The following is a 26,843-nucleotide window of genomic DNA, read 5'->3' as shown; positions in this document are numbered from 1 at the left end:
TTTAATTGGTTCTCTGAGTAGCATGAGTAAGATGTCTCGGTATGGGATACGCTCCCTTGCGTATCTTCAGAAGCATTTATTCCACTCAGCCAGTCCTGAGTGGCTGGCAGCACTCCTCTTCTCGCTTCACCAGAGCAGCAAGAAGGGCGGTCTGGTGAGACATCGCATTCATGCTACTTGGAGAACCGGAGTTACGCAAGTAACCTAAAGTTCTCTTTCATAGCATTTGTTTCAATGTGTCACTATGGGATATATGGTAACTCCCATATTGCTTATCTCGAAGACTGACCACCAATACTCGGGTGTTGGATCAACCAACTGCTCCGCTTTAGACCCAATGCTCAGAACAGCATGAGCAATACTCGGGGCAGTGACATCCAACTTATAAAACCTTGCAAACATGAGAGGCGAGGATATCCTGAATGGAGACCCCTCTAAACAGAGCCCCGGAGGTAGCCAAACCTCTGGTAGAATGTGCGCGTAAACCAGCCGGGACCTGAAGACCCATGCTCGAATAGGCCAGTGCAATAGCCCCCACTATCCAATGGGAAAGCCTCTGCTTTGTGATGGGCTTACCCTTGCAGGGCGCAAGACACAAACAACTGGTCCCCTTTCCTGAAACCACCAGTTCTGTCCAAGTATACACGCAAAGTGCGCACTGGACACAACAAGTGTAGCCGTTGCTGCTCCGGAGAGCCAAACAGGGGAAGTTAGGGTTAGGTTAGGTTAATTCCACAGGCGAGCATGAGTTGATTACCTTAGGGACAAAAGCAGGGTTAGGCTGTAAGGTCACCCGCAAATTCCCAGGGGCAAACTGCATACATGCAGGATGCACCGACAACACATGAATATCACACACACATTTTGCCAATGCAAAAGCTAACAATAAAGTCTAATCTTAAATGACAATGGCTTCATGTCAGTCTGCTCAATAGGCTGAAATGGATGACTTACCAAAGCCTCCAATACAACAGCCAAATCCCACAAAGGGGAAACCAGCCTAGAGACCGGAAGCAGCCTCCATGCCCCTCTCATGAACCGGCAGACAAGGGAGTGCTGACCCACAGTCTTACCCCCAAAACCAACATGGCATGCAGCAATGGTGGCCAAGTACACTTTAATAGCAGAGAATGCTCTCCGCTTTTCAATTAAATCCTGAAGGAAGGATAAAATCACACCCACTGTACACTGGCACACCATTCCTCAAACACCCTTCACTTACAATCATACAAAGACCTAGTGGAGGATGCCCTAGCGTTCTGAATGGTATTTATAACACTCTGAGGAAGCCCCCCACTCACGGGCCAGGCCCATAAGACGAGCCGTTCCGGGTGCGTCCTGGTCGCGTCCTGGTCTGCACTGTCATGCAGACAGAAAAACGGTGGACACTGCGTTCTCTCTGGAGGCAAACAGATCCACTGTCGCCCTGCCAAACCACGCCCAAATCTGGTTTACCACAGCTGAGTGCAGTTTCTACTCCCCGTAGAGAGGATTTCCTCTGGACAGCAGATCTGCTCTCTGTTTCTGAGTCCTGGGAATGTGCGTTGCCCTCAAGGAGAGGAGATGCGCATTGCTCCACAATATCAGTCTACATGCCAGCATGTGTGACTACCGGGAGCGCAGACCTCCCTGATGGTTGATATAGGCAACTGTAGTGGCAGTTTGTATGGTCATGCTGGAGACGACTGTGCCAGACCCTGTTCACTATCCTGCCTTCGTATACCCCCCCAAGCTTGTTAAGCTGGTATCAGTAGTAACCAGTTTTCTGAACAGGAACGTACCCCGTCGTCAGAGAAGACCATTAATTTCAGCGGCATAATGCATGCATGTACGCCACTGAAACCATCACTCTGCAACGGCTGTGACGCACCGGGTCTAGCCTGAGAGAGGTCACCCAATGCTGGAAATCTCTCATGTACAGCCTGCCGAGTCTCACTACGAGCAGAGCTGAAGCCATCAAGCCCAATAGTCTCAGGCACAATGTGAAGTCCTCCCCACGCTGAAGTAGGCCAAGGTGAAGATACAATGATTCAGCTGCTCCAGGAACATGGCTGGAGTTTAAGGAGGGGGTTAACGCAAAGGAAAAGCGCATAGGCAATTCCTTCGTTGTTGGCACTACAACTATGAAATTGGAGAACATCTTGGTTCACGAGATTGTTATAATAATGCGATAATTAATGGAATAATGTGATAATTGTTATATTCTCAAACTCCTTAATAAATGATCCTTCTTGCACTTAAAGGCGAATACCACTTAATATTTCTGCATACAGTTAATGTTACTACTATTATTACTGCACACTACTATAATATTGATTGAGAATCGCATATGAGACCAAGATGACATGCTAAATAGTAATAATAGCAAATTGCAATAGTAAAAAGCAATTTATTATTTTTGGCTGGTAAAAAATCTGTCTGGCCGGTAAATTTTTTCATCTACCAGCCACCTTGGCAGGTAAGCCAAAAAGTTAATTTTGGACCCTGCTTATAAGTCTGTCATAATTACAAAATTGTTACCCCTTAATTTCCAGACTTTTTGTGTCGTTACCCTGTAACTACAGCATTGTTATTTTATTAGTACTCCATAATAACAAACTAGTTACACCGTAATTAGCGGTCTGTAATATAAAGTGTTACCAACTTTTTTGATTCAGCTCGCCCCAGAAACCAAAGCTACTCTCTTCATTCTGTGACGACCCTCCCGCTCTGCTGGCTCTGTACCCAGGGGTTAAAGTGGGCCGGAACGATCCGGAACAGCGTTCCAGCACCTTCAATTAATAAGTAAATAAATCTGATTGGCAGTTTCATACATAATAATGTCAAGAGAGTTCACAGGGCTGCCAACTCTCACGCATTGACCGTGAGACTCACGCAATTGACATTTTTCACACGCTCTCACGCCACAAGTCCATTTTCTCACGCAATGAAAAACAAATTCATAACTGATAAAGAGACGCTGACAGCGCACGAGACGAGACAGAGAGCAGCACCGTGCAGCAGAGAGTTATTCAGACCATCTGAATAGAGAGAAATATACACTAATCTATTATATTGTAATTTATTCCCATGCATGGTGTTCAGAGTAATCTCAGTCCGCGGCTCTTCTGCGTCTCTCCCTCTCCTCTCGCGCCGTGCGCACGCAGGCAGGAGTGAGAGTGAGTTGCTATGGTTACGGGACGCTCTGTGTCTGTCGCTCTGAAACTTTCTCAAGATTCCCAATAATAGGTTTTTAGGTTAGTATGCCTATGCAAAATCATGAATGTAAGCACCTCAATGCTGAAATCTAGCAATATAACATAATTTTACATTTTTGGTTAACATTATACAGGGTTGCTGTTTCTTGACTTTATCCAAGAGGTTAGGTGGTGTAGAAATGCAGGAAATTTGTTTTAAATTACTATTTTTTTCTGATCCCCCACCAATTATGTATCTTACCCCCCCACCCGGAAACAGGGTTCCCCCACCTGCCAAATCCCACTTTAACCCCTGGCAGTAACCGGCTAGCCTCATTCTCCTGGATGCTATCTTCTCACTCAACCTTGGTAACCCCCCATACAGATGTTTGTTGGTAACGTGCTCGTTCTGGTCGATGTTTAGTACTGCACGCAGCATTCTGGTGTAGCACCCATCCAGGGACTTCTGCAGGGTGGGCTTCAGGGTCCAGCATTCACAGCCATACAGGAGAACGGACTCTACAGTCGCAGAGAAGAAGCTGAGCTTGATATGTCGGGGGAGGTTGGAGTTCCACACACTGGCCACGCCGTTCAGAGCCTTCCATGCGAGCGCCTTCCTCACTTTAAGGTCTTGCTCTGACGAGTTGACCCATGAGCCCAAGTATTTGAAGTCATTGACTTCTTTTAGAGCAGTGCCTCCTGTTGTCTTTAGAGGTGGATGGTCCAGGAGGATGTTGTAGGTGATAACCTCGGTTTTCTTGGCATTTAGCCTGAGTCCAACCTTGGCACACTCTGTCTCCACTCTGGTCAAGAGCTCCTGTGCCTGCTCCAAACGGTCAGATAGCAGACTGATGTCATCCGCATAGTCTAGGTCCGTTAGGACTACAGCAGGGAGTCATCTAGACCTCCTAGGTGTAATAGTGAGGCCGAGTTCCTGCTCCCGTCCACTGATGGCTTGCCTAAGTGCATAGTCCAGGACTATAATGAAGAGGAAGGGGGCAAGGGTGTCCCCTTGCAACACCCCCACCAGGATGTCAAACTCCTCGCTGTTGCCGTCTGGGGTTACCACCTTGGCTCTTGTACCCGTGTACATGGCCCCTATGGCCCGGAGTAGGTTGGGAGGGACACTGTAAGCCTTGAGTAGCTTCATCATCATGCCTCTGTGTATCGAGTCAAATGCCTTTTTGAAATCGATAAAACACAGCACCGCTGTCAGGTTGTTCTTTTTCACCTTCTCGATGATCCTCCTTAAGGCCAAGATCTGGGCAACGGTGGTTCTTTCCTCTCGAAAGCCATTTTGGTTCTCTCTCAAGTGGGGGTCGATGGCGCACCGTATCCGGTTTAGTATCATGCGGTTGTACATCTTTACAATGATACATGCCAGACTGATGCCGCGGTAGTTGTCTGGTTTCGAGAGATCTCCAGATTTAGGCACTGGGATGATGTTGGAGAGAGACCACATATCAGGCATGTTGTTTTTCATCAGAGCAAGGTTGCAAATCTCCAGGATGATGTCGTCGAGATCGCAATTCTTAAAGACCTCTGGGGGAATGCCGTCCGGCCCGGCACTTTTTCCCTGCTTCAGAGCGGATTTCACTCTGGCGAACTCCCTGACTGTAAAGGGACCATCATCAATATTGAGATTTGTAAGGACTGCAGGTATGTCCTCCTCAGCTCCATCCACTGCCAGGTGTGTGCCTAGGAGAACCAGGAGGTCACTCTCTCTTCCGGGCTGCTGCCTGCAACCTGTCCCTCCTTTGACCTTTTGCGCCCACACAATTAAATTCAAAAAAGAGTCTCTCTCTCTCTATCTCTCTTTTCCTACAGCAAATATCTCACCTCTCTCCAGTCATTTATTTCATGTTTTTTTTCTTGTTTGAAGCTAAATTTGTGTTCAACGACGTTCAATCAAATTGGAGCAAAGGATAAACGAGCTGACCTGCCGCCGCCAAACATACAGGTAATTTACAAAAAACAAAAATGAAGAATTCATGTTTTTATTATTTTTGGTATTATATCAATAAGTTTCTATATTTTGTCTTTTCAATTAATTAATGTTAATAATTTTTTATTACTATTAAATATTATTGTACTATTATATACTGTTATTATATACTACTATACAATTAGTCTCTTATTCTTTTTATTAAAATATATATATATATATGTATTTTTTCTTAATATTTTTTTTATCTTAGTGCTTTTCTTTCATTTTCTCTTTTTTCTTACTATTTTTTCTACTCTTTTGTGGAATTTTCAATTTTTGCTCAAATTTTTAAATCTTATTTTTTTCGTTTTTTCTCTTTTTAAAATGTAAATTTTTTTAATGTCATTTTTTGTATTGACATGTTTTTTTTAATTTTATTATTCCCTTTAAAAATAAAAGTTATGAATATTAAATTTTATTTCTCTTTCAAATTAAAAGTCATGAATATCATAAAACATCTTTTTTAGGTGGAGTTGCTATGACGACGGTCTCCCGGAGTCGATGAAGGCCGATGATGTGACATCACTTCCTGCCGAGGTTTGCTTCTCTGTCGCCAAGGCAACCGACATGATCCTGACCGTCAGCGAGGCGTAAGTTACAGAAAAAAAAATTATTCATTCATACATTATATTGAATACATTACATTATATTATATTACATTACATTACATAAAATTGCATTATATTATAACACATTATATTAAATATAGTAGATATAGTAAACATAGTAGAACTCAGTAGATACACAATAGAACCCAATAGAAATATAGAACACAGTAGAAACACAATCGAACCCAATGGAAACATCGTAGAACTCAGTAAAAACACAGTACAACTCAATAAAAACATCGTAGAACTCAGTAAAAACACAGTACAACTCAATAAAAACATTGTAGAACTCAGTAGATACACAATAGAACCCAATAAAAACATCGTAGAACTCAGTAAAAACACAGTACAACTCAATAAAAACATCGTAGACCTCAGTAGATACACAATAGAACCCAATAAAAACATCGTAGAACTCAGTAAAAACACAGTACAACTCAATAAAAACATCGTAGACCTCAGTAGATACACAATAGAACCCAATAAAAACATCGTAGAACTCAGTAAAAACACAGTACAACTCAATAAAAACATAGTAGAACTCTGTAGAAACACAATAGAACCAAATAGACACATAGTAGAACACAATAGAACTTGATAGTTTATCAATGTATTCTATAATTATTTGGTTGTTTATTGGCATTTTTTTGTTGGTTGACATTTTTGGCTCTTCTGTCATTTTATTGTTGTTTTCTGTCATTTTTTCAGTTGTTTATTGTTGTCATTCTATGTTGGTTTCTGGACACTTTGTAATTTTGTACTTGTTTGGTCATTTTGCCCTCTTTTTATGTCATTTTGTGGTCATTTTTAGTTGTTTTTGTCATTTTTCACTCTATTCTGATGTTTTTAATCGCTGGTTGAACTGTTTTTTCTCCTGTGCTTCAGACTAGTTGAACTGGGTCTGGACGGCCTCCTGTTTGCAGAGCACCACTGGTCCAGTTTCCAGCAAATCCGGCAGGTTTTCCAGTCCAGGAGGAGCCAGACCTGCAGTAAGGAAACTTTATTCTCACGGCGCAGCCGAGGGCATCACGAGGCAAATTCAGGTCAGGCAGTCAGGCAGTCAGTCAGTCAGGTAATGCTTAGTGAGATGATGCGTTTCATCAGATGGCCTCTAGAGGGCGTTTTTGACTGAGATACAGTGTTTCCCATACAGAGGCACAAAATCAAAAGTTGGTCAGTGTATATAAATGGATCTAAATCGATCTCTAATGCGTCTGATGTGCGCATCACCTCATGTCTGCAAGTTGGAGATGTACAGACAGCAGACCAGCAGCATTGAACTCAATCCACAGAGTCTCCCGGTGTGAAAACAAAAGTGAAACTACAGACAGTAACTCGTCTTCGCTGCCCTGCAGACTTTAATGGTAGGTGATGTCATCTTGTGGTATTTAAGTAACGTTAGTGGAATTAGGTAATTTAACCGTGTCGCAGTGCTTCAGTGCAGAGAAGTGAACACATGCACCGTGGTTCTGTACAGGATCTGTGCTTGTTGTTAATATGAAAAAACACATGAAATATAAAAAGGAAAAAAAGAACATTTTAAACAAAAAAATTAAGTACTAGTAACGTCGTCCAAGTTGAATTCAATTAAATGTAATGTAAAAATATTACATTTCTTTAATAATAAACAGATTTATTAGAAAATAAGCTGCCATAATAATAAAGCTTTATTTTGTATTTTTCCTGTCAGAAAAACGCAGCAGTAGCGGCGTTTATCAATGAGAATAATAGACACACCCCGAGTTTTTTCATCTTTATTGCGATATCTACCAGATTTCTCAACCAAAGACTTTGTTCTATTGGTGGACCAGTTTTATATCACAGAGAGGACGAAACTTGACAAAGATACAAGCTCTTTTTTGAGAATTAGCCTACATCCATACCAAGGTAAACGATCTCTTGTCTAGTTACCTAACGTTCGAAGGTAACGTAGCTAGTAAAGTATTCTTCATTCTCTTTCAGTCATATATGTTAGCGTTATGTCATTTAACTTTAATAACATGTTTGCGTGTTAATACTGTGGTACAGTGTTGTAAACAGCCAGGTTGCAGTCAGAGCTCGGTGCTACAGATCGATAAGGAAGAAAACCACATAAGCTCAAGGTTCATTAGGAGCGAATAATTCTTTGGATTGGCTCCTCTTTCTTCCTCATTGATCTGTAGCACCGAGCTCTGCAACTGGCCGTTTACAACACTGGACACCGTACATAACAGTATTAACGTTAGACGCACAGAAATGTTATTAAAGTTAAATGACATAACGCTAACATATATGACTGAAAGAGAATGAAGAATACTTTACTAGCTACATTACCTTCGACCTGCGTATCCCGGTAACGTTATTAACAAACGTTAGCTAACTAGACAAGAGATCGTTTACCTTTGTATGGATGTAATTCTCAAAAAAGAGCTTGTATCTTTGTCAAGCTTCGTCCTCTCTGTGATATAAAACTGGTCCACCAATAGAACAAAGTCTTTGGTTGAAAAATCTGGTAGATATTGCAGTAAAGACGAAAACACTCTATACACTCTCTAATCTATTCTCATTGATAAACGCTGCTACTGCTGCGGTGCTTCCCATCTGTGATGACTTCCGCTGCGTAGAACCCGGAAATGTGAAAAGGGTCTATTGGGGTTTTTTTTCTTACTTTTTATCTAAAAAAAAATGTTCAAAATTTTGTGGCAGATTTTCAATAATTCTCACTTCCTCCTCTCTCAGGATTGGTGGAGAGACTCTGGAAGGAAGACTGTTTTTTCGACCAGCAGTTCCTGAACGGCGCCAACCCGACTCTGATTCGCCGCTGCACAGAAGTCCCGCCCAACCTGGCCATTACCGAGGAGACAGTGCGGGCGTCGCTGGGGGGCGGAGCCAGCCTGCAACAGGAAATGGAGGTCATTGAAGTGAATTTAGGAGGAAATAACAGGAGTAACAAACAATACTAAAAATGAAATGAAGTGAAATTATAATAAAAATAAAAATAAAAAATATTTCGAAAATTAGATTAGATTAGATAAAACAATTTAAATTAATAAAATGAAACAATTTAAATCTTTACTAATTAAAAAACTTTCATTTTAGCTTTTTTATTTCAATTCTATTTTATAATACAAGTGAAATATATATATATGTATGTTCATTAGTTTTATAACAAAACTGTTCAAATAATAATAATAATCTTTCTTCTATTAATTAAAAATATATACTGTATATTTTCTCCAATTATATTTTTAAAGGAGTAATTTCAAATCAGATCCAACAAATAACTTTTTTGTATTTCAAACATGACGCGATTTGTCAAATTACATCATTAAAAAAAATTTCCTTTTCAAATTAATGAAATTAAATGAAGCTATGTTAGACTTAAATAATAAAAATAAAATAAAATTAAACAATTAAAATATATATGTAAATATAAATATTTAAATTATTTAAATTTACAATTAAAATAAATATTGTAACATATTACAATCAAGCCAAGGTAAAAATCTGAATTTAAATTCTTATTAAATAAAACCATTATTTTTTAAACATTTTTTTAATTTCAATTGTATTGTTTGCATCAAATTTCAACATGCAACATTTAAAATGTAACAATATCAATTAAACTAATAAAACCAAGTGAAATGATGTTAAATTGTTTTATATTTAAACTACAAATCAGGTGCAAGAAAATTCCATATTTGATTATGAAAAATTCATTTTTTTTTAAACACACAATTTAAACATGTAATATTTCAAATCAGTTGCTGTTCATCTAGAAAGCAATCTTAATTTTTTTGTATTTCAAATGACATTACATTCCTCAAACCTTGTTAACATAAAAAGAATGATTCCACTAATTAGCTCATTTGCATAATTCAGTGGGGAAACGTCTTCCTGGTGGATTATTGGCGGTTGGACGGCCTCACGCCAAATACAGTCAACAGGAAGCAGAATTACATCACAGCGCCACTCGTCCTGCTTCATCTGAACAACGACAACCTGCTGCTGCCCATCGCCATCCAGGTGACCTCTGACCTTTCCTTTCCTAGTTTCCTTTCCTCGCTTCCCATCGCCATCCAGGTGACCTCTGACTTTTCCTTTACTTGCTTCCTTTCCTTGCTTCCTTTCCTCAATTCCCATCGCCATCCTTTCCTCAATTCTTTACAGCTTTCCTTCCCTTCCCTTCCTCCTTTCCTGCCTTCCTTTCCTTCCTTCCTTCTTCCCATCTGGTTTTTCCTTCTTTATTTCCTTGCTTCCTTCCTTCCTTCTGTCTTTTCTTCCTTCTTCCATTCGCTCTTCCCTTCTTCCTTCTTTTTTACCCTTTTCTTTCCTTCCTCCCCTCCTATGTCACTTCTTTGCTTCTGTCTTTTCTTGCTTCTTCCATTCCCTCTTCCCTTTCTTCCTTCCTTCTTTCCTTCATTCCATCCTTTTCTTGCCTCCTCTCCTAGCTGAAGCACCACCCTCTCACTTACATGCTTCCTTGCTTTCTTTCTTTCCTTCGTCTTTGTCTCCTCTCCTAGCTGCAGCAGACTCCTGGTGAAGGAAACCCCGTCTTTGTGCCTCAGGATCTGGAATTTGATTGGCTGATGGCCAAAACCTTTGTGCGTGCCGCAGACTTCTCCGAGCATGAGCTGCACGCTCACTTCCTGCGCATGCATGTGATGTCAGAGCTGTTCGCCATGGCAACGCTCAGGAACTTTCCCATGGTGCACCCGCTGTACAAGGTAACACTCATGTTACTGAGAGTGGGTTTTGGTGTATTTTGCTGTATTTATTTTTTTTTATATTATTTCTGCTTTATTGGACAGTTACAGTAGAGAGACAGGGCAGACAGACGGGATGACATGCAGCATGGAGAACGGGTTTGAATCTGTGCCACTGCGATTAGCCTTAATAGCACCAGTTGAGCCAATGGGTGTATTTTTGGGGGTTTTTGTGTATTTTTTGTGTACATGTTGTGCATTTTTTGTGTGTAATTCTAGCATTAATAGTATATTTTTAAAAATCTAAATCTAGTACTATTTGCAGTGTTTTTTATTTAATTCTAGTACTCTTGATAGTGTTGTGTGTGTAATTCATTCATAGCTGATTTTTGGAGTATTGTTTGTATATTTGTTGGTGTACTTTTGGTGTAATCACAGTACTTTTCACAGTATTTTCTGTGTATTCCAGCTGCTGATTCCGCATTTCCGCTTCACTCTGGAAATCGACACTTTGTCTCAAAACCTGCTGATCTCTGACAGCGGGACGCTTGCCAAGATGAGGCTCCGCCCATCCCTCATTAATAATTAATGGCATAATGAATACATATATTTTAAAAAATATTAATATTTACATTTTTTGTTATTTAAGAAATTTGTAATAGGCCTACTTTTCTTTTTAGTTTTCCTCTATGACCTGCTATGACTAACGTTTTACTTGAGCGTATATATAATTTATGCAATTTTTAATAACTTGCATATTTACATCTCAAACTTTAATTTGTAATTTTTATTGTATCATTTATTTAAAAAAAAATATTTTACTTTTTAGTTTGATTTTGTTTAATGTTTGCTAATATTATATTTTTTATTTTATATGTTGACCAAAGTATGGCTTCATCTAAATATTTAAATCTTAGAAAAATACTTTTGTTTTTGTTATTATCGTTGAAAATGTTGAAAATTTGCATATGTTCCAAAGTGTTAACTGATATATCATCTATATATTTTTTAGTAACTTCCATAACTAGTATAACTCTAATTTTTACTTTTTTCTAAGTTTCATTTTTGTTGACATTTATTTTATAATTTCTAATTTTTACCTTTTAGTTTTTCATTTAAACTTAATTCTGATCATTTCATCTCATTAAATATCGAATTTTTATCAATTATTCTTTTAGTTTTTACTTTTACTTTGTTTTTTTAATTAACACTAATTTATTTCGAATATTCATCTCATTAATTATTCAGTACACAGCGGTGGGCGGTCCCGGAACGCTGGAGTTCCTGCGGAGGGCGTCGGCCTCGCTGACCTACCGTGACCTCTGCTTACCTGATGACATCACGGGGCGGGGCATGGACTCCATCCCTGGTTACTATTACCGTGACGACGGCCTGCGGCTGTGGAGCATCATCCACCGGTCAATACGATTGGACAATGAAAATCCTAATTTAGTCACAACATTCTAATTGCTACCTGAAGAAGTTCAAATCAACATGTGGCTTGGCAGATATTTTTAATAGACAAATAATGCAGTCAGAAAATAATTTTAGGAACACTTCGGCCTCAGGAATAAAAGTATGCAGGTAACCAACATGACAAATGCTCGACATTTAAAGTGACAAACACTCCTTTTCTTTTTCACAATCTAAGGGAATCAATCTAGAGAAAATAAAGAAAAAAAGAGAAAAATATCCAAATAATTAAAAGGGGAGAAAACAAAAAGAGTGGTAACAAATTCAGAAAATGTATAATAATAATTATAATAACAATAATAATTGTGTAATGAATGGAAAGCATAGAGGAGAACAAAACACAAAAACAAAAACAAAAAATCTGGGGTCACAACATGGAGCCTTGTAGTAATAATAATAACAATAATAACCTTTATTTGTATAGCACCTTTCATACACAACATGCAGCTCAAAGTGCTTTACATCAATAAAAGGCAGATAAAAGACAGATTAAAAAGATAAAATTCATATAAAAGAACAAGCAAGATGCATTGCATTAAAAGAATCAAATCAAGTAAAATAGAAAGATAGAAGAACACAACAAATACTCCCACTTTTAGATGCACATTGTGAGTGAACCCATATGTTTTTCTTTAATTTACTTTCCCCCTGTCCTTCCTGATTCTACTCTTGATCTGATATTTACGTCAGATCTCACTGCCTCAGGCAGACGAGGATCACAGATTCTCCTCTTGGTCAAAAACCTCACCATCCACAGATGGATGAGAATCATACAGGGTAAAGCTCTGTCCCCCCCACATATAGTGTTCACTTGTGCAAGTAAGCATTACCCGGACAAGACCAATGAAAATTTGTACTTGCCCGTGTCAGCTCTGTTGGGATCCTGAACAGAAACAGTTAAAATGAAGGCTACTTAAAAGCTAAGCTGAAAAGATAAGTTTTTAGCAGTCGTTTGAAAATGCTTACAGAGCCCGCCTCTCTAATATTCTTTGGGAGGGTGTTCCACAGTTTAGGAGCATAGTTAAAAAAGGCTGCATCCCCAATCTTCTTTTGAGTGGGGTTTTGTACTTCTAACAAACCAGCAGTAGAAGACCTGAGGGCTCTTGATGGAATGTAGAACAGCAGGGATTCTGTAATGTAGGCCGGTCCTGAGCCATTAAGAGCTTTGTATACAAGTAAAAGAACTTTAAAATCAATTCTAAAGGACACTGGGAGCCAGTGCAATGTAGCTAGAACCGGAGTGATATGCTCTCGCTTCCTTGTTTTTGTTAAAAGCCTAGCTGCAGAGTTTTGGATAAGCTGAAGCCTCTCAATAGACTTTTTTGGGAGGCCGGTAAAAAGGGCGTTGCAGTAGTCCAGTCTACTTGTAACAAACGCGTGAGTTAGCTTTTCAGCATCTTTCTGGGTTAGGAAGGGCCGCACCTTGGCAATATTTCTAAGATGAAAGAATGCTGTTCTGGTCACCTTGTTTATATGGGAATTAAAACTTAGATCAGAATCTAAGATAACACCCAGGCTTGTTACTTCTGACTTGATCGAGGGATTCAGGTTCCCAAGTCTTGTGGAGAGTTCTTCTCTTTTGGCTTTGGGGCCGACCAAAAGTATTTCTGTCTTATCTTCATTCAGTTTTAAGAAATTTGTGTTCATCCAATCATTGATAGCCAATAGACAAGTAGTGAGGGAGCTTAAGGCATCTGCATGATTTGGCTCTACAGAAATGTATAGTTGTGTATCATCAGCATAGCTATGGAAATTGACATTATGTTCTCTGATAATATCACCTAATGGAAGCATGTACAGTGAGAAAAGCAGGGGACCAAGACAGCTTCCTTGTGCAACACCAGAAGTTAGATCATGTTTCTCTGATACATGATCTCCAAGACAGATGAAAAATTTCCTCCCTGTAATGTAAGTTCTGAACCAGTTTAGGACACATTCAGAGAGACCAACCCTGTTCTCGAGACGATCTATGAGAATATTGTGGTCGATGGTGTCAAATGCTGCACTCAAGTCCAAAAGAACCAGAACTGAGACCATGTTGGCATTAGTGCTAAGTCGCAAATCATTGACTATTTTGGTGAGAGCAGTTTCTGTGCTGTGGTTGGCTCTGAAACTTGACTGAAACTTCTCCAGAATGTTGTTTTCATTTAAAAAGTTGTTAATTTGGTTAGAAACCACTTTTTCAAGTACCTTACTTAAAAAAGGAAGGTTTGATATGGGCCTGTAGTTACTTAGGACCCCACAGTCCAAATGTGATTTCTTCAACAGCGGTTTCACAACAGCGGTTTTAAAGGCATCAGGAAAAACCCCAGTCTCAAGTGATGTATTAATGATTTTCAGAGCAGAGTTTGAAACACTATTGAAAACCCTCTTAAAAAATGTAGTGGGGACAGGGTCAAGAGAGCAGGTGGAAGATTTACTCTCTATTACAATCTTATTAAGTTCTGCAACAGAAATACTAGAAAATGCCCTCATGGATGTTTGACTTTTACAAGGTTGGTTATTGAAATTACCAGCACCTGAAGCGATACTAGCCCTGATAGTTGTGATTTTGTTTTTAAAAAAGTTAGCAAATTCCTCACATTTTGCATCAGAGGCTTGGCTTAAAATGTCAGAGACAGGGGCAAGATTCAGCAGTTGGTCAATGGTGGAAAACAGTATTCTAGGATCACTCCCGCTCTCTGTAATGATCTTTGAGAAATGGACCTTTCTTGCAGCACGTACAGCATTGTTATATGCAGTTAAGGATTCTTTATAAATGCTATGATGGACCTCAAGTCCAGATTTTCTCCACTTCCTTTCTGCTGCTCTACATGTTCTCTTGAGCTCACGGACAGAGTTATTTATCCATGGTGATATTTTGCCACTTAACCTCTTTTTGACCTTGAGTGGGGCCACTTTGTTCAGTGTATTACTCAGATTGTTATTGAAAGCATCAACCATTTCATGTACTGAGCAGTTTAGATGACATGAGTCCAGTTCTCTTACAAGCTCTGAGAACTCAAGTTCTGCTGTTGCATCTAGGAACCGCTTTTGAGCAACAATTTCTTTCATGTTCCTGGTTACAATCAAATGAGCATCAAAGAACACACAGTAGTGGTCGGAAACAGAGACATTAGACACTGATACATTGTCAATCGTTACTCCTTTCGTCACGACCAGGTCGAGTGTGTCACCATGTTGGTGTGTAGCCTCAGTGACATGTTGAGTGAGTTCTAAACTGTCCAGTAGGTTGATGAATTCCATAGCCTTCGAATCAGACATATTATTTATGTGAATGTTTAGATCACCATTCAAAATTATTCTATCATATCTGGTGATAATAAGTGATGCCAATTCAGAGAATTCTGGGAGAAAAAATGGTAGTTGCCTAGGTGGCCGATAGAGTGTTAAAATAAGTACTGGAGCTTCAGCCTTGAGGACAAAGGCCAGATATTCAAAAGACGAAAACTCTCCTAGGTCAACCTTTGTACAGTTAAACTGATCTGAGTAGATTGCGGCTATTCCACCCCCTCGTCTGCCCCGTCTGACTGACAGATAGAAGTTGTAATTTGGAGGACATGCTTCAATAAGTGTAGCATTGCTATTTTCATCTAACCAAGTTTCCGTTAAAAACATGAAATCAAGTTTAAAATTAACAATAAGATCATTAATTAAAAATGATTTGTTTGTTAGTGACCTAACATTTAGTAAAGCTAATTTTGAAGTTTTGACCGGGCCTGAACCCGAGTGATGAGGGACACATATCCAATTATCAAGTTGTTTCACACTTATCAAATTTGATAAGTTTGCAGCATGGAGAGGGTACGTCTTGCTTATTCTACTGCTAGTCAAAACAGGAATGGGGAAAGTTACAGGCACTGACGTAAAAACTCTTGGTGGTGGTTGTGATCCAGCAATACGTGTATTGGGTCCCAGCTTGATATGGGAAATTTCATGAGTACCAGCTACAGTGTAGCAGGGACCCCAAGGCCATCAGTTGTTTGCTTCTCCGGTGTTGATATCAGCAACGCTGGTGTGACACAGTGCGCTTGGCGCCTCCAGGATGGATGAAGGTCGAGGGGGGGCAGGGAGGGGGAGGACGTCTGGGAGTTGAAGAGGGGGGGCATGGGTGAGGGGGACGAGGGGGGAGAATTGAAGAGCGGGGCTGTGGGGGTGGTGGAGCCTGAGGGCTGGCTAGGACGGGGCGGGGAAGCGGTCGAGGGGTGAGTTTAAGTCCAGCATTCACCAGTTCTTCCATCTTATCTGTGAATCCTAATAGAGGGGAGGCGGGGGAGAGGGAGAGGGAGGGGGAGGGGGAGGGTGACTTGGAGGAACAGAGAGCTCCAAGCTGAGGCTGGGACTGGGGCTGCGGTGAGAGTGACTGGTCATCTATGGGTTGCTGTTGAAGTTGGGACTGAAGTGTGTCAGAGTTGAGTGCATCCGGGAGGGGGGCAGATGGGTGATGAAGGGAGTAGAGGAGATTGTCCGTTAGTAGTTTCACTCCGGACCCGTTTAGATGGCGGCCATCTGCTCTGAAAAGGTCTCTACGCCCCCAGAACAGGTTAAAGTTATCAATGAAGTTCAGTCCTTTTAAATTGCAGGTTTTGGACAGCCATGTATTCAATCCAAGTAGCCTGCTAAACTTATTGATTCCTCTGTCAGCTGTTGGTAATGGCCCACTGATAAAGGATTGAATCTCTAGTTTGCCAAGTCTGTTAAAAAGTTCAATGAAGTCCAGCTTCAGCAGTTCCGACTGCTCTTTGCAAATATCATTTGTCCCCACATGTACAATGATTTGATTCATTTCTGGGTGGTCAGACAGTACTTGGGGGATTTTTTCACTGATGTCACAGACCATTGCACTTGGAAAACAACATGTTTTGATCATCTTACCGCTTATGTTTCTGATAGCGGCGTCTCCAACAATGAGAATGTCCGGCACAGGTGTCTGCTCCACTGGGGGGCCAGGCTTCTTGTCCGTCCAAGCCTTTGACTTTAACCCTTTATCTGTGCGCACCTTAGTCCGTCGCCATTCTTCCTTGTGCAAATGATCAATAGTGGTCGCCATTTCTGATTCACACAGATTCAATAGTGGTTCAAATCTATTTTCCAGCCGTAGTGTCGGGGATGACTGCAGTCTCTTATTTGCATTAGTCTGCTGTCTATTTGTGTGATTATTTTTGGGCTTTGCACCCAGCGTATACCAGTGGGTAGTAGACTCAGTCTGTTCAGTTAGTTTCTTTGGTACTGGTTCAGGTTTACCAAGTTTTGGGAAGGTTATGGAATCATTCAATGCTGGCACTTCATTAGCACTCTGAGCCTGAGTTCTAGGCTGTTTTAACTCACCGACTGAAGACATTGGAAGTGTGTCATGAAGTTCTCTGTCATTTTCCAGTGCAAAAATTCTGGTTTCTAGCAGAGCAATCTTCTGTAGCAGTTTATGGCAGTCCAGAGTGTGAGGAGGCATCGTGTATTCCCGAATGGTGAAAGAGTTTTAAAAATAGGTGATCACGACCTCTATCACTTTAATCCTGTAGAATTAGTAGTTAACAGGAACTCCCACTCGTATTTTTGTGCAATGCAGCCGGAAAAACAGGAAAATATTGCCGAAAAATTGATAAGCAGGCAGGAGCAAAGCAGGAGCAAAGCAAAGAGCGTCTGTAGTGCTGTAGTGTTATTTTTTTTTGTTGTGTTTTTGTTTGTATATCGATAAAATAGTAAACAAAAATATATCAATTAAGACATGGCTTACGGATGCAAAAATCACGTTACATTATCAAACTTATTTTCGCCGCATCGGACTGCATTGCACTGTAGTGGAGATATTTTGACATTTGGAGCCCATTTGGACTCATATTAGCAGCAAGAAGCTAGTGACCGAGCTCAGACAGCTGACTCCAGAGTCAATATTGTCTGTGTGTCCAAGTACTACAGGTATGTAAGAGACAAATTATATATTGGTCCAAAATTGCCGAACTTATCCTTTAACAAAGTCAAAAACTTGAGCTATTTTCTCTAAATGATGAACTCATTTCATGTAAACCTTTTTTTTTTCCTTGTAGGTATTCCTGCCTGATTTGCCATGGTGTTCCTTAGCAAAATTAGAAAGACAGAAGATTTACATCTTTTGTCATCTGATCAGTTTGATAGATAGACAAAATTTTGACAAATCCTGTTGTAAATCTTATTAATATAGCATCTTTCAAATTTATCAAATTTTCAGAGGAGCGTGTACAGAGCTCCGGAGGTGAAATGATGTGTTTTATTTTTTAGTTTAACTTGGGAGCAAGATCTATCTCGTGCAGGGGCATGTCTAAGGGAGTGGCCCCTGAAATCTGATTGGCCACCCCAGGTGCCACCCCCAAATCCTGAGTTATGATTGGATGATGGCCATGTTAGAGGTGGGACCATCAGGCCAGTGCATTTTTTCCCCCAAAACTATTCTCCTGTGCTCCAAGAAACACGCCATGGGGAGCGAAGAGAAGAGCAAATTAGGGATTTTTTAATGTGAAAAAAAAAACTATGTCTGACCAAACTGAATGGCAAACACAAACGCAGCACACAGCTGAAGATAAAAACCAAGAGGGAATGTTAGCAGCCTACATTTTTTTATATGCATACAGTAGACAGTGATGCCTGATAATTCTGGTTGTTTTCAACCTGGGCTTTGTATGGAGGATTAGGGCCACGTGAAAAATTTAATTCTGAGTTCTGAGTTTAATGTCAGAATTCTGAGAAAAAAAGTTCAAATTCGGAGTTTTCAGAATTCCAAGTTTAAAGCTGCACTAAGCAATTTTCCGACCACTAGAGGGAGACAGATACCGCAGCACATTTGTAAACACACAGCAACACTGCTGGGCTACAGAAGCCCCTTTGGACAAACCGTGCATAAAGGCTAATGGCTAGAATAAACGTTCCTGCGGAGAAATGTTGCCGGTTACCAGTCTCGCTTTGCCAGGTTTTTCTCCTGCTAAAGGTCACATGTCCCACAATGACGAGTGAAGAGGCAGGTAGCAAGTTTACTGGTTTAACAAGTTTACTGGTTTAACAAGTTTACTGGTTTAACAAGTTTACTCGCTCGCTTCATTGATTCCATTACGAGAATGTTTTTCAGGGATGGGAGGGGGAGAGCGCCGCTTTCAAACAGTGAGGGAGGAGACGAGCTAGTTTTAAAAAAAGGAGAAGCTGCTGAATGGGTCGGGAGGAGCTTCGACCGAACATGACAACAAGCTTCAGAAAACCTAGAAATGGGAACGAAAGTTTATGATGTGTTCATTATTAAAAATGACAAAAGACGAATTGAACCAAAATACAATTGTGCCAAGTTACAAAAAAAAGTAAAACTTCTGAGCTGCGTTCTGATTGGCCCACAGGTATGTAGAGACCGTGATCAGCTACTATTACCGTGGCGACGACGATGTCATCAGGGACCCGGAGCTGCAGAGCTGGATCAACGAGATCGTTGTCTTTGGTCGCCTAGGTGGTGAAAAGAAAGGTCAGAGTACTTTAAACTCGTAGTACTGCAGTGCAGTAACTACAATACATTAACTACAGTACTTTAATGGCAGTACTTTAACTGCAGTACTTTTACTACAGTACTTTAACTGCAGTACTTCAGCTGCCGTAGTTTTACTGTAGTACTTTTACTGCAGAACTTTTACTATACTTTAACTACAGTACTCTTACTACAGTATTTCAACTGCAGTACTTTTGCTTATTTCAATACTTTAATTTTATGATTTCAAAATAAAAGTGGAATGAAGTAAAATTGTAATTGTATGAAGAAAAAAAAATGTAAAAGTTTTTTGAAAATGAATAAATAAATAAATTAATTAATATGTTTTCATACTTGCAAAACTTGCACGTAAAATCACATGAAGCAAATAAAGAAAAAATCCAATTGTCTCTCTCAGGTTTCCCAAAATCCTTCATTTCGGTGTCAGAGCTGGCGTACTTCGTTACCATGGTGATCTTCACAGCAACAGCGCAGCACGCTGCCGTAAACAACGCACAGGTGAAACCAAGGAGGTTCTATATTAACTGGAGGATGAACGGAAAAATGGCCGCCCATTCATTTGAACGTAAGCTGCTCACCCAGCGCATACGGCAAAAAATGTTTTCTTCCTCGTTTACTTCCGTGATGTGCGGCCCACGGGTCATGAGCAGTAGTGTCTGCTTACGTATTCCCGCCAGGAGTAGCGCGCCCACGAGCGAGCTAGCGAGCCCAGTCAGCCCCCAGGCGTCAGGTCTCAGCCTTGCTTCCAATTTGACATGGTGGCCAACGGTGGTACTGCAGCCTAAAATTCACCTGCGGCCCAAAAAGCTTTTTTCCCATAGACGAACATTGTAAAAGACAGTCCTCTAAAACTGTTCAGAAGATACCTACAACACCACACAAGACCTTAAAACACTCTTTGAATTATGTATTTTTTAACCATGAAGGTTGTTGAAGTCGCGCTCTCGTCATCAAGTGAGCAGGTCGGGAGCGAGCAGCTGCAGCTGGGAGCGTGGAACGGACAGTTTGGTGGGGGAGGGGCGAGCAGAGCAGAGAGAAGGAATCTCCTAAAATTAAAATCTAAAACTTTTTAGATATCAACTTTTGATTACTCACCAGTCAATATTATATAAAATATTATAATATTAATACATATTTATATGAATACAATTAATATTTATATTAGTATTATAATTAATTATATTTATATATTAATTAAATGTATTATATAATTATATTAATATTTATATTAATACATATTAGTAAGTATTCAGCCAGTAGTTGATAGAAGTCATTTGCTTGCAACTCTAATTTCCACGTCACTATTCCATTGTGAGAAGTTGTCTTAAGTTTATATTAAAGATAAAGATGTCATCACTTTTGTTATTACTAGGCAGGTTTCCCCAAGCATATCTGCTCATTCAATATTATAATGTTTACATTTCTCCCAAGCTTGACTGAAGCCGCACATGTAGACCAACTTCATGAGTATGCATGTTGTGTTGCCTGATGTTCACACAGTCCTACCTGCAGCTGTCTGCTGGACACAGCCTGCAGGACCAGTGGACTAAAGTACATAAGATCAAACCCATGTCATGCTTGATGAATTTGACTTTACATTCTGACATTTAAATGCAGCTTCATTTCCTTGCTATTTTTATTTGAGTTACTTGGAAGAACCATGTAATGAAAATCATGAGTTGGCCCTGTATCCTTGGCCCTGTAGCTTTTACAGCACTTTGCTGTGGTAGTTTGACAACATGTCATCATACAGTCAGAGTTTATCATTAGTCTGTCAAAGCTAAGTCGACCTGGTTCACTTCCCTACAGCAGCCACACACTTCTGTTCAGAAACACAGTGCAACTCTGACTGGCAGCTGGACTCACCCTGCAGGCAGGTTAACCACACAGCACCATACAATACTGTCATGAAACTGAATTAGAAATCGCGTACAGGGAAAGTTATTTAAAATCGTTTATTTAAAAAAATTAAAATAACATAAAGTTAATTCACAACGAAATACAAAAGTGATGAATAGCATGACTAGTTGGGTTCGCCAGACAGACCTGTGGAATACATGTCAAGTAGGCTAAAAACAAGGCTAATATAGTTAGCTTGCTGTCTACATCTCCGTGACATGAACAAGCACGGAAAACACACCTAATCCCAAACCTCCGGTTTCGGTGATCAGTTCTTATCTGTACATATTAAATACCGGTGGGCTACTCATGTAAAATACTTCATATTTTAATAAAAGTGAAGCCGGACTGCAGGAACACAGCTGACAGACGGAGCAGCAGCGGAAGCAGGAGGCTCGTTCCCGAGGCAGAGCTCAGAGGCGCGTGCTTTGCTCGTACCCTGAGGTGACGTCACCCACAAAAAACAGTGTTTTATACGGCTCTGAGTGATTTTTAAAAAAATCGGCCTTCATGGTTAAAAAATACATAATTCAAAGAGTGTTTTAAGGTCTTGTGTGGTGTTGTAGGTATCTTCTGAACAGTTTTAGAGGGCTGTCTTTTACAATGTTCGTCTATGGGAAAAAAGCTTTGTGGGCCGCAGGTGAATTTTAGGCTGCAGTACCACCGTTGGCCACCATGTCAAATTGGAAGCAAGGCTGAGACCTGACGCCTGGGGGCTGGTGTTAGCAAGTTAGCTGTGTAGCTTCGGTACTTGTGTTAGCTAGTTAGCTGTGTAGCTTCGGTACTTGTGTTAGCTAGTTAGCTACTTAGCTTCGGTACTGGTGTTAGCTAGGAGGCTACTTAGCTTCGGTGCTGGTGCTAACAAGTATTCACGCAGTAATAAGCGGCAACAAAACGGGCTCTCTGTGAGCATATCACGTTACCAACTCACTTAGACAAAATACTATTAAACACTGACAGTTTAGACTCTGCGTCTGATTGGCTCTAGCGGCTTCTCACTCTCTTGTCTCAGCTCAACTCTCAGCCTCTACTCGCTCAGCCTCTCTCTCTCTCTCTCTCTCTCTCTCTCTCTCTCTCTCCCTCTCTCTCTCTCTCGGCCTCTCTCTCTCTCTCTCTCGCTCTCTCTCTCTCTCCCTCTCTCTCTCTCGGCCTCTCTCTCTCTCTCTCTCGGCCTCTCTCTCTCTCTCTCTCGCTCTCTCTCTCTCTCTCTCTCCCTCTCTCTCTCTCTCTCGGCCTCTCTCTCTCTCTCGCTCTCTCTCTCTCTCTCCCTCTCTCTCTCTCTCTCGGCCTCTCTCTCTCTCTCTCTCTCTCGGCCTCTCTCTCTCTCTCTCTCTCTCTCTCGGCCTCTCTCTCTCTCTCTCTCTCCTCTCTCTCTCTCTCTCGGCCTCTCTCTCTCTCTCTCTCGGCCTCTCTCTCTCTCTCTCTCGGCCTCTCTCTCTCTCTCTCTCCCTCTCTCTCTCTCTCTCGGCCTCTCTCTCTCTCTCTCTCTCTCTCTCTCTCTCTCTCTCTCTCTCTCTCTCTCTCTCTCTCTCTCTCTCTCTCTCTCTCTCTCGGCCTCTCCTCAAACTCTAACCTACTCTCTCTGTAAGTCCCGCCTCCACCAATAGTATTACAGGAAAAAGGTACGTGACTGTCATCTAACGAATAAAAGGCTGCATACACGAGAACACGGTAGGTTGTACACATTTTTACACGGGCAAGGCATGTGTGTCATGATGTATGTTACTACCAAACTATACAACTCTTTGGAACTTTATCAAACTAGAATAAAGGGGCAATAAACAAACTTCAACAGGGCTACATATTGTTACATACATATATACCAAAACATATAAAATATATATAATATAATAATCATTGTGTAATCAAAGGTCAGTATTTTGTATCGACTATGAATGTGCCCAGCCTCGGCTCCCTAATGGTTTGGGCAGAAAGAGAGAGACCTGAGCCTCCTCATTAGGAAAAGTCTACTCTGCCTTCCCTTGTACAGTGCCTCCATGTTGTCATACCAGTCCAGTTTGTTGTTGATATGCAACCCAAGGTACTTGTAATGTAAGAAAGCCCGTCAGCGACACCTAGCGTCATGAAAGAATATTACTCCCCTATGTCGGACTTTGCTGCATCAGCCGGTTACTGTGCACGCGAGGAGTGGCCATCATTCATGACAGTTCTTCCTCTTTACTTTATATTGCTGATTGTGCGTTCATGTAATTCTTGTAATTTGTTGCAAACTGGAAATCCACTACCATCTCCTTTGTCGTACTGAGGTTGAGCTGCAGATGGCTCTCCTTTCACTGCTTGACAAAGCTCTCTGCCAGACTCCTCATTGCTTTCACGGATGCATCCCACAATAGAGGAGTCATCAGTACTTCTGGAAGTGGCATAAACCAGTTGGTGAAACCATGGTGATCTTCACAGCAACAGCGCAGCACGCTGCCGTAAACAACGCACAGGTGAAACGAGCAGAGATCCTGTTCAGACCCGCGTGTTCAGGTCTCTGCCTGCAGCACTGCGACACGTTCAGTGACCTAACTCCACTAACGTTACTGAAACACCACAAGATGACGTCACCTACCGTTAAAGTCTGCAGGGCAGAAGAAGAGTTACTGACTGCAGATCTGTTCCTGACTGTGGAGTGTTATGCGCACATCAGGCGCATCAGAGATCGATTTAGATCCATTTATATAGCGACCAACTTCTGATCTTGTGCCTCTGTATGGAAACACTGCAGCTCACAGTCAGAGACGCCCTCTAGAGGCCAACTGACGAAGCATCATCTCACTAAGTGTTACCTGACTGACTGCCTGACTGACTGACTGCCTGACTGACTTTGCCTTGTGATGACCTCGGCTGCGGCGTGGGAAAAACAACAGCATCTTCCTGTTTGCATTTCAAAATAAAAGCGCACAACATTCATAATCACATTTAAAAAAATATATTTTTCCTTTTTCGTCTGCAGTTGGATTATTTTGGCTGGATGCCCAACGCCCCTGTCGGCATGCAGTTGCCCCCCCCGGCCACCAAGGGGCGTTGCAGCGAGAGCAGCCTATTGGCCAGTTTCCCCAACGTGAATGCCGCCGTGCACGGCCTCGCCACCGTCTACCTGCTGAGCAAGAAACCTGCCGATTATGTATGAATATAAAACATAAAATGTTATTATAAGAGGATAGAATTATGTAATGTAATATGAAACAAATGTTGATTTTTTAAATGTGATGTGTGGAATGTAAGGTAATAGAGAATATACAATTATTTGGTAACATCCTATTTAATTTACAATTCTCAGTAGTGAAATATAATACATAATTGAATGTAATACAATTTACCATAGTTACAAATAATTTAAAATATTATTATTGCTTCGCTCCGGTCTAGGGGAATAGGAGCGCAACATAAAAATAGGTCTCCTTCCCTCCCGGCCCCCAAACCAAAGGCCAGCAGGCTCATGTAGGTAAAAAGAGTTTATTTATTTTCTTAGTGTTGCCTTTAGAAGAATTATGGTCAGGGTGATCATCAGGGACCAATAGGCAGGGAGTTCCCCCCCCGCCCCTACGGTCTCAGCCAATCCACGGAGGACACCTACTGCCAAGTTACATCACACAGACAAACGAGTCAATACGACCCACGGTGGTCAATTATGTAATGTATGGAATATAAGATAATAGAGTATCATGGAGCATGTAGAATATAAACGTTTTCTTCTGTAAAATAGGACTTAATTTACTCAACTATAAAGTGAAATATAGCCAAATACATAATTTCATATAATCAAATTTAACATAATTAAATAATACTACTTTCAATATGCTAATGTTATAATATAATCTATAAGGTAATACAATACCATGTAGTATATAGACTGTAAATGTATTTTACTATAATTCGTCTGTTAATTCTACATACAATTTAAAATATATGTATAGAATACAATACCGTATAATGGAGGATATAAAATATAAAAGTGTGTAAGATGCAAAGTTATTTTATTTTTGAGAACACAATTTTATTTCCTACAATTCTCAAAAGTGCAATTATTAATACAGTAACATGATTAACCACAAAACAAACTAATTCAGTAAAACAATTAAACATATTAAGTAAAAATAATGCAATATAAGATAATATAGGCTAATATAGTGGAGTATATAAAACATAACATTATGTAATAGTATGTAATATATTTTATCAATAACAATTTAATAAAAGATACTGTAATAAATAATTTAAAATAATTTTATTTGAATATAAATAATGTAATATATTATAGTGTAATGTATAGGATATAAATTAATACACTAGAATGGAGTATATAGAATATATTTATTATTTTATATAACATGCAATGTTAACAACTATAATTCTCAATTGTACAAAACAAAACAGAAATTGTTTAAAATAATTTTTAAAATAAGCTAAATTCACACTGTAAATACTAAAAAATATTTTAAATAATATAATGTAACACTGTAACACAACATAACTGCAATACAGTAGAATATGAAAATAATATAATAGAATGTGTCATTTATCGGCAGTTGCCCTGGATAACTTCTGCCCTCCTGACCTTTGACCTTTGACCCATCAGGTCCCGCTGGGCGGCTCGGCCGAGCGGCTCTTCACCGAGAGCGTTCCGGCCGAAGCGACGGCTCGTTTCCGCGGCGACCTGAAGCTGCTCAGCTGCGAGATCCGAGCGCGGAACGTCGGCCTGACGCCGCCGTACGTTTACCTGGAGCCGGCAGAGGTGGAGGACAGCGTGGCGCGCTAACGTTAGCGTTAGCATCTGTTAGCGTTAGCATCTGTTAGCGTCTCCGGTCGAGACCTGCCTCCCCACAATCAGTCCGCTGACCATCACAGCCTATCAGCTCCTTCGTGTCTACTGGCTCCGCCTCCCCAGCCCTTCAACTCGCCGCCGTCACCCCATCCTCAAAAAGCCCGCACTTGACCCGACATCCCCAAAAACTTCAGACCCATCTCAAACTTCCCCTTTCTGTCAAAAATACTTGTTGCTTCCCAACTCAAAACCTACCTGGTCTAACCTGAGGTGCCCTGTGGCTCAACCGGTGGAGCGCGGCCCGTTAAGGTGACGTCTGGGTTCGTATCCGACCCTCGCCCTGTGCTGCATGTCATCTCCCCTCTCTCTGCCCTCACTTCTCTCTCTCTCTACTGTAAAAAAAACCTGGCCTGCAATCAGCTCTAAGAACCTTTCTATAAACTTTTACTATTTCTGTCATTTTTTAGGTTTTTTTTTGTTCTATTCTGTTGTTTCTTGTGGATTTCTTTCCTCTATTAAGTGTTTTTTTTAATAGTTTTTTTTGTTCTATTTTCTGTTTTTGTTTTTTACTCTTTCCTGTCATTTTTTGTTGTTTTTCCCTCTATTCTATCATTTTTAATAGTTTTTCCCCCTCTATTCTGTTGTTTTTATACTTTTTTATACTTTATACTGTTTTTTTTTGTCTAATCTGTCATCTATTGGTGGCTGGTGGTTCTTGCGGTTCTTTTGGCTGCTGGTTCCTCTGG

General features: G+C 40.6%; 1 pseudogene; it reads left to right on the top strand.

Moving 5' to 3' along the window:
- Nucleotides 1-400: 400 nt before the first annotated feature.
- LOC144539939 (polyunsaturated fatty acid lipoxygenase ALOX8-like) lies at nucleotides 401-26,091 on the top strand (annotated as a pseudogene).
- Nucleotides 26,092-26,843: the final 752 nt, after the last annotated feature.

Source organism: Centroberyx gerrardi, chromosome 2, assembly GCF_048128805.1.
Source record: "Centroberyx gerrardi isolate f3 chromosome 2, fCenGer3.hap1.cur.20231027, whole genome shotgun sequence".
Lineage (NCBI taxonomy): Eukaryota > Metazoa > Chordata > Actinopteri > Beryciformes > Berycidae > Centroberyx > Centroberyx gerrardi.
Note: the sequence above shows the minus strand (reverse complement) of the source record. Positions and strands in the feature narration are given on the sequence as shown.